At 35.3% G+C, this 8,763-nt stretch overlaps 1 long non-coding RNA gene across 1 annotated transcript; it reads left to right on the plus strand.

Moving 5' to 3' along the window:
- The first annotated feature begins 7,447 nt into the window (after positions 1-7,447).
- On the plus strand, positions 7,448-8,031 carry LOC118242949 (uncharacterized). The gene is made up of 2 exons (XR_014118946.1): positions 7,448-7,519; positions 7,656-8,031. It is a non-coding gene; the product is annotated as an uncharacterized LOC118242949 (long non-coding RNA).
- The last annotated feature ends 732 nt before the right edge of the window (positions 8,032-8,763 follow it).

The following is an 8,763-nucleotide window of genomic DNA, read 5'->3' on the forward strand; positions in this document are numbered from 1 at the left end:
TAACACCTGCAAAAATTACTTCATTCTGGTGTTTGTTGATGGGCCAGCCTGTTGTTACATCAATGTCAATTGTTGTTGTAACTGTGAGCGGTAAGGAGGCGGACGCATATGCAGAGAAGAGCGAGATTTATTATGGGCAAATCCGAAATCAGAGTCGTTAGGGCAGTCCAGGGTCATAGAGCCTATACAGAGTGGACAAGGATACATTATCAAACGAACAAAACACACAGAGGCAAACAGAGAAAACAAGATATAACAGAAGCTAGGAAACATGAAGGCTAAGATAACAAAACAGGCTAACAAACGAAGGCTTTGAAACAGATGAGCTTTCAATCATCCAGATATTAAACCAAACACAATGAACCTAATACAAACTCAACCAGCAAATAAACATAAACTTGCAGATCAGATTCAAAGAAACATAATGAACCAACAAGAGAAAAGGCACAAGACAGGGTTTAAATACATGAACTCATCAAGACTAGAAATGAAGGGACAGGTGTGGAAAATCAAACGAGGGGCGGAGAAAATGAAACTATGGCATGGAAATAAAATACACAAGACAGGGAAAAGCAGGGAGGGACTAATCATGACATGTATTATTTATTATCTTCATATTGTTATTATGAATATTTATTATGTCATCCTCAAAGTCTCAGGGAGACATTTTTGAGAAAGTTAAATTGATTCCTCAACCATGTTTTTTTTTACTTAATTAAAACTATAATCTGTGAATGAACAGTCTATAGTGATATTGTTAATATTGCCGTTCTATATTCTACATGAAGTTCCATATTCTACAAGAATATGTATATCTGGAGGTTTCTGCTTTAATATCAGTAAAAAGGATTGAATATAAATATCAGAAACAGGATTGAATACAACTGCAAATTATTATCAGATGTGCAATAGAGAGATACATTGATTGTTTTAGCTGTTATTTGCTTTTGGGCAATTAGCATACTTTTATCATTTTAAATTGAATACTGATAATATCAGATTTTTGAGTTATTATGTGGGTTATCTGATATTCCTAACTGTAATCAAATGTCCCCAGTAATCTAAACTCTAATGAACAAAAAAATCTAAACTTTGAATTTCAAATAATCAGAAATAGACTAAACAAACCAGAGTCTACATGTGGATGGTACAGATAATTTAGGTTTGGTACTGGACTTCCTGCTCTTTCATTGGTTACTAAAAGGAAAAGGAGGAGGAACTGAAGTATGATGTACAGAAAGAATGTCAATGTGAGACTTCTAAGTTACTTCTAAGACAGACGGCAAAGTATTACACAATGTTTCTCTGTTTATTTATGCTTTTAATAATACTCACAGGTAAGACTTGGTTCCATTTACAATATATCCCTTACTTACATGTTTATATATTACAAATGTTTACATGTAAATATGTATTGTTAAAATATTATGTTACAACCTTCAATATGAACCTGTTGAAGAAATCATAAATCTGCATTGGATCAGTTTGTGTGACTAACTGAAGATCTTTTTCAGGTGACAGCACACAGGACAGCATCACCTCTTTATCTACTGCAGTCAGTTTTAAAGAGGACCAAACAGTTACACTCTCCTGTAACTACAGCTTCACTCAGTCTGCGAACAATCTGCTGTGGTATCGCCAATATTCCAATTCATGGCCTCAGTTCATTGTTTTAGTGACTGAATATGGACAAAATCAAACAGCTGATTCTGATCCTCGTTTGTCTGCTCACGTTTATAAGAGTGTCAAGCGTTTGGATTTGAAAATCTCCTCTGCTGCAGTATCAGACTCTGCACTGTACTACTGTACCCTACGGCCGACAGTGACAGGAAAACATCATTCACTGTACAAAAATCTGTTTGAATATATTTCATTGTGGATGCCTTTGGAGATGTGAATACATTTCTTGGTTTGCTTTAATGCAAGAGGAAATTTAAAGCCATTGAATGAGGGAGAATAAGGATTTTCAAAAAAAAAAAAAAAGACACTTGTGTTTGTCAAATTTCAATCATACTAATCACCTAATACATACTAAATAATAAAACATAATAGAACTAAAAAGGGTAAACTTACTGATAACACAAATAAAGTTTTCCTGATATTTATTTTAACAAAAACAATATACATTCTATGAGCTTGCATCTATATATGTTTATTGCCTGAGAATGTGTTATTCCTTTAAATTGTAAGTAAGCCACCTGTCAAAAGGTGGCAGCACTCTGTAAGTTTCTGCATGTCTAATATTGACAAAAAATGAATTTTTAAATCATGTATCAGAAAGCACCAAAAGGAGAATGGGGGTGAGATTAATTAATTTATTTTTATTCTAAAACAACGAAAATATATTTGATGCTCACACTTCACTGCCCACATTCTTGTTAAAATGCAATGACATTAGTTTTCTTTTGTGATGAAGAGTAACTAAAGTATATTGTTACTTAATTTGTAAGAAGCATTAATAAGGATTCTTGTACACACACACACACACACACACACACACACACACACACATTACTAGCTGCAGTTGTGCTTCATCACCTGACAGTTGAAAATTGTAGTAGCCTAAAAATAATATCCATTGCTCTGCAAAATTTAATGAATACCAATAACATTATTAAACAGCTTCCATATCTGTCCCAGTTTTATATTACATACTGTTATTACAGTATATTACATATTTTCACATGTGCTCCATTCATTTAAAAAGTTGACAGTAAAATTAATCAAATACTACTCTCTAAATACTTGTGAATAAATGGGCAAAGGTTTCCATGGACACATTACAAAATCTTGTAGAAAGCCTTCCCAGAAGAGTGGATGCTATTACAGCTGCAAAGCAGTGACTTCATTTTATTGTCTGGATTTAGAATGGGATGTCATAAAAGTGGCTGTAGCTGTAATATGTAGGTGTCCCAATACTTTTGTCCATATAGTTTATATAAACACACACACACACAGGAAGGTAGTGACAGGGGCAAACACACATAGAAGGTAAATATGCAAATACAAGGTCCAAAGGCAATAAGGCTCTTTGTGTTACAAAATATTACTTTGCTTCAGAGCACATTGTGATTGCAGGACGCAATATCATAAAAACAGTTCCTTACATGAATACATTTCATCGGTCATAACAGTTTCCCCTGCAGAGAGCCTCATAAAAACACAAAGTAGAAAAACAGGAGGGTCTTTATTCATCATGGAGAGAGCACTCCTCATCCTCACCTTAGTATCAGGTATGTGAAGGTTCAAGAGGAAATACTCATAAACACATAATCATATAATCCATTGAAGGAAAATTGTTAGAACTGTAAAATATGATCTTTTAAATTTCATTTACAGGTATATTTTGTGAAGACCAAATTGGACCAAAAGAAGAAATCTTGAATATTGCATAGGAAGAGTCTGTAAAACTTAGCTGTTCATATGAACCAAGCAGTGAATATGTTTATCTTTACTGGTACAGAAAACATCCTCACCAAGCATCTCAGTTTTTAGTGCGGAAAGGTGCTCGGTTAAGGAGTGGATCTGGGTCTGCCCCACCTGCTCGGTTCCAGTCAACAACAACCAGAACCTCCACTGAACTCACCATTACAAAACCAAACTTTGGCAGATTCAGCTCTTTACTACTGTGCTCTTAGAGTAGGGGCCCAGTGATGCAAAGTTTCTGAGAGGCTGTAGAAAACAATACTACACAATCTCCTTTGTATTTGTACATCAAACCACAGCTGGTTACAAACAAGGAAACCCATTACAAGCATGTGGTAACACAAAAAAACTACTTAATTCTAGTGTTCATTGATAGGTCAGGATTTTGATAGATCCCAACTCACTCTCATTCTTAAGTTCCATGCGAAATGTTATTGATTATCTTCATATTGATATTCAGTATTGTTACTGCTATATCATCATTCAGCCAATGACAAAGTATTTAATAGAGTGATGCCAATTTTTTTTTTGTTTGTTTGTTTTCTTAACTAAACTATATTTGCAGGAACAGTATACAGTACAGTGGTGTTGTTAATATCCCAGTGCTGTGTATGGATGTGATGGATGTGTATGTGGAGTATATACATGAATGTGTATCTGGAGTATCTATATGGATGTCTATCTGGAGGTTTCCCACAGTGAGTGGATTTCATAACCTCTCTGTGTTCCAGTCCTCCCCTCTCCACACACGAATTTAATGTATGTGTGTGTTTGTTTGTTTGTTTGTGTGTTTGTGTGTGATCTCTCACACCAAACTCTTCTCCGTTAAATCAGCATTTGATTCAGAAGGTCACTTGCAGGTGCAGAGCAGTTTATATGAATGTTTTGAATGCACACTGTGGTGAGGTTTAATCTGAGTAAGTTGCAAGTACCATGTACCTTGGTATTTGCTTAAAATAGGAAGTAGCCTATGTTCAGTCCACAAATCATACCAATTTAATCATTTTGGTGAGGATTATTTAAATATTGTGATTACTTCCTGGTTTTGTGTACAATGGTACTCCTCTATCCTCCCACAGAGAAGTTGCTGTTGGCTACATTTTTTTACACTAGTCCAGAATGAGCAAACCAAACATTCACACTAAAGAATGCTTCTAGCACTTTTATGTTGAAGTCATTGCTTGGATGGAAGATGTGGTAGTTAAACTTTTTGCATTGTGAGAAGATTAAGAACCCCAATTTTGAAATATGAAAGATCATATTTAGTTGCCTGTTTTCTGATTGACAGGTAATTAACAAAGCAATCTAAATACAATTTTTTGTTTGGTAGCTTTAGCAAGAACATCTTCATGGGCATATCTGCCAACACAATTCCCCATTTTCCAAATGTCAATGTCATATCCTCAGGTTTTTGAAAAACTGTAGTCTTGCTAGTGTGAAAAATATCTAATTGCTACCAGCATTGTAAGATTTTTAATCAAACTAGTTTACAGTTGGTGCACTAGTGAGGTGAAGAATGCAAAAAATTAAATCCAACTCAGCAGGCAATGAGAGTCAGCCAGGATGGTAGAGAAAAACAGATGAACTTCACAGACACCATTTGTATACAACAATGGAGCCTCAAGAACAACTTAATCCTTAAGTTAGAATTCTTCTTTAATCCTTCTTTTCTCCCCCCTCAGGGAGTTCTATCCTCCAGTGATGATTTTCTCTTATTTTATTATCTGGAGGAAGTGTCATTCCTCCAATCATGGTCCTCTTTCTTACCTTCTCATCTCTTATCAACTCCCCCTTTCTTGAAAACAAACCTCATAGTGTATTAATATCTGTTTGATCATCACTTTTCTCTTGTCATTATTTATAATTAAATTTAGGCCCGGGCCCTATATTGGGCATAGCAGATTTGAGCCTATGTGAGTGTGCTGTTGTGGGGTGTGTGTGTGTGTGTGTGTGAGAGAGAGAGAGAGAGAGAGAGAGAGAGAGAGAGAGAGAGAGAGAGAGAGAGAGAGAGAGAGAGAGAGAGAGAGAGAGAGAGAGTGAGTGAGTGAGTGAGTGAGCATGAGTGCATATAATGTTCTACTGTATCTGTTTTCCTGATTTAGGCCTCAGGACTAGCAGAGTTATTGCATAGAACTTAAGCCTTAGGCCCTGGGCCTCTTTTCATATTTATATTTGATATTTCCCTTTCTTGGAAAAAAAAAGCTAATTGTGTATTAATATTAATCATCACTGCTTAATCTTCTTAATCATCACTATTTGTCCTATAATTATTTAAGATCCAAGTAATTAAATTTAGGCCCAGGCCCTCTATTGGGCCTAGCAGATTTGAACCTATGTGTGTGTGTGTGTGTGCGTGTGTGTGTGTGCTTGAGAAAGAGAGACAGAGAAGATAGTGGATAATGAAGATAACCACCAAAACCATTTGACAAAATACACCAGTCCTCAATAAATGATTTAATTTATTATTAACAATATTCACAATAAACCATTATTGCACCAGGCAATGTAGTCTGATAACAAGCCTTTTTTGCCAAGCAACACAACAACAAGGTGACGCTTTGAGGCAAATAGGATGTGGGGAAGAGGCACGACAGACATTTATCAAACAGACATTTATTGTTTATACACCTGCGATACGTTTAACACAACACGCTCGACTTATATATATTTCAAACACCAGCAATGCATACTACAACACAGGAGACATATATACACACAAAACAATTACACATAATTCAGAACAGGTGGACGACATGAGAGGGCCTGGCAACAGACGAACACACGAAGACGTTTCAGGAGAGGGAGGGGCCATAACGTGACAAACAAAGATTAGTCTATTCAATGAAGGACTGCATTAATCCAAAATCCATTTATTGTGGCAGTGAGTTTTGCAAATACTGAGAATGGCTTCCAACATAGCCCAGTCAATCAGCCTTTCTGACTGAACTATTTGTTTATAGCATCCAAGAACAATTAATTTTTAGTTTATTATTTATTTTAGAACATGTATCAAGTTTTCAGGCATCATGAAGTTACTTTAGTGATGAATATCATATATTTTGAGTGTGAATGAGGGCCATATTCACATCCTGACCATATGCTTTAGTTTTTGGTAGACAAAAAATAGTCACGTTATCGAAATGGTAACTTTCATGAGTTAAGAATGATTAATCATTAATAAATTAGTTAAAAACAGGGCATTTCCTTGTTAATCAGGGTGGTGCTCCAATGAACCATATCAACTGTGATTTATTAAAGTGTTAAAACCGCTACATATGGTTCAACTATAGTGTACATCGCATATACATACAAATCAACCAAACACTGCAGAATCTCTAGAAGATAATGTGTATATTCAGATTAATCTGAATTACAAACCCTGGTTCTCCAGTGAGTTCAGGAAACCAGATACAGCCAAAGAAGAGACATGCAGGTGTAGTGACCTCAGTGCATACAAAAAGACCAACTATACACTCAATAAGCCGGTGAGGACTGAAACATAAATACAGAAAACACTGGAACATCAGGCATGTGTCCTGTACTTAGGGATTGTTTAATCTACTGTATAGATATGCGTATAGTTTATTAATAACATTATGTTCAGTTTATAGCATGTGCTGCCATGTTGTCTGTATTTATCATACTTGCACTGTCTGCTGCAATTTTGTATCAAATGTCATATAAACCTATTTTTCATTCTGTAATCATTTCAACACCTCTGGTGAGACAGACTGACACATTTGTATTCAACAGTATTTTAGCACATATGCAGAGCTTCTATGTATTTTCATGATTTCCTAATTACCAGTTCAGTGTTCAATTGTTTGTGGTGGAATTAGTTGATACTATAATTACTGTTCTGTGCTGTGTGAAGATAATGATACAGACCAGTCTTTGTCAGTGTTTGCTCGTGATACAGATTAATTCTGTAAACCCTCCAGAAGAGGGCAGAGTTCATCTAGAAACTGCAGGTGATGTAACACTGGGTCGGTCTAAGGGAAGCTGAAGAAAAGAAGATAGTGTAGCAGAAACCGAATCTGCAGATCAGTCATGGCATATATTGGTGGACAATGGGTTCTGTTTCTCATTTTAGGTAAGATGCACATGATTACTGGACATTCTACTGAACATCCTGGGGAAGAGTTCAAATAATAAAGAAGGGTTTACACTTACTAAATCGAACTAGTCCTAAATTGCACTAAATTGCTCTTGTCTTTCACTCTTTTCAGCAGGTTATAGTTCTGGAGAAGGAATAGAACCAGTGTCTTCTACTGTAAACGTCCTACAAGGAAATCCTGTTACCCTCTCCTGCCGGTAGAATGGATCGTCTACAACTGATTATCTGCTGTGGTATCGTCAGTATTCCAGATCCAGACCACAGTTTCTATACTTGGTTGATGAAGCTAAATTTGAACAAAAAGCTGAACCCCCAGTACCAGGAATGTCTGCAGTAGTAAATGAGGACAAAAATTGTGTGGATCTGAAAATCTCCTCTGCTGCAGTATCAGACTCTGCACTGTACTACTGTGCCCTGCAGCCCACAGTGACAGGAAACCCAGCTACACTGTACAAAAACCTGTGTGAATAAACTTCATTGTGAATGCCTGTGGAGATGTGAATAAATTTCTTGGTTTCCTTTAATGCAAGAAGAAATTTACAGCCATTGAAGGATTTCTTTAAAAACAAAATTGTGTTTCTCAAATATCAATAATACTAAATACATAATACATAATAAATAATAATGATACATAATAGAACCAAAAACGTACATATACCACAATTATTGCATTCAGATATTTTATTTATTTTAACAAAAAAAAGTATACATTCTATGGGCATGCATATATATATTATATGCATGCATAATATATATATATATATATATATATATATATATATATATATATATATATATATATATATATATTAGTTGTTTTTTTTTGTTTTTGGTCTGTATGGTCTGTAGTCTGGCCTGCAGCTCACAGTTGGTCGGGCCTGCAGCCCACAGTGACACCCAGCTATACTGTACAAAAACACATACTACAGAAATAAGCCTGAACGTGTAGTTTTTAGAACATACTTTGAAAAGCAGCCTTGAATATCATGAAGGTACTATCTAAATAAAACCTGATGATGATGATGATGATGATCTCTGTATTTGTAATATATAAAATGAGATGTGGGAAACAAAGCCACTTTAATGTTTCATTATATATAACAGTTAAGGGGACAAAATTAATTAATTAATTATTAACTAGCATTGATATAATGACAAGCTTATGATATTTAATCACAGCGTATATAATGTACACATACAAAATCAACTAAAACCTGCAG

Source organism: Electrophorus electricus, chromosome 20 (assembly GCF_041902795.1).
Source record: "Electrophorus electricus isolate QZ-2024a chromosome 20, ASM4190279v1, whole genome shotgun sequence".
Classification (NCBI taxonomy): Eukaryota; Metazoa; Chordata; class Actinopteri; order Gymnotiformes; family Gymnotidae; genus Electrophorus; species Electrophorus electricus.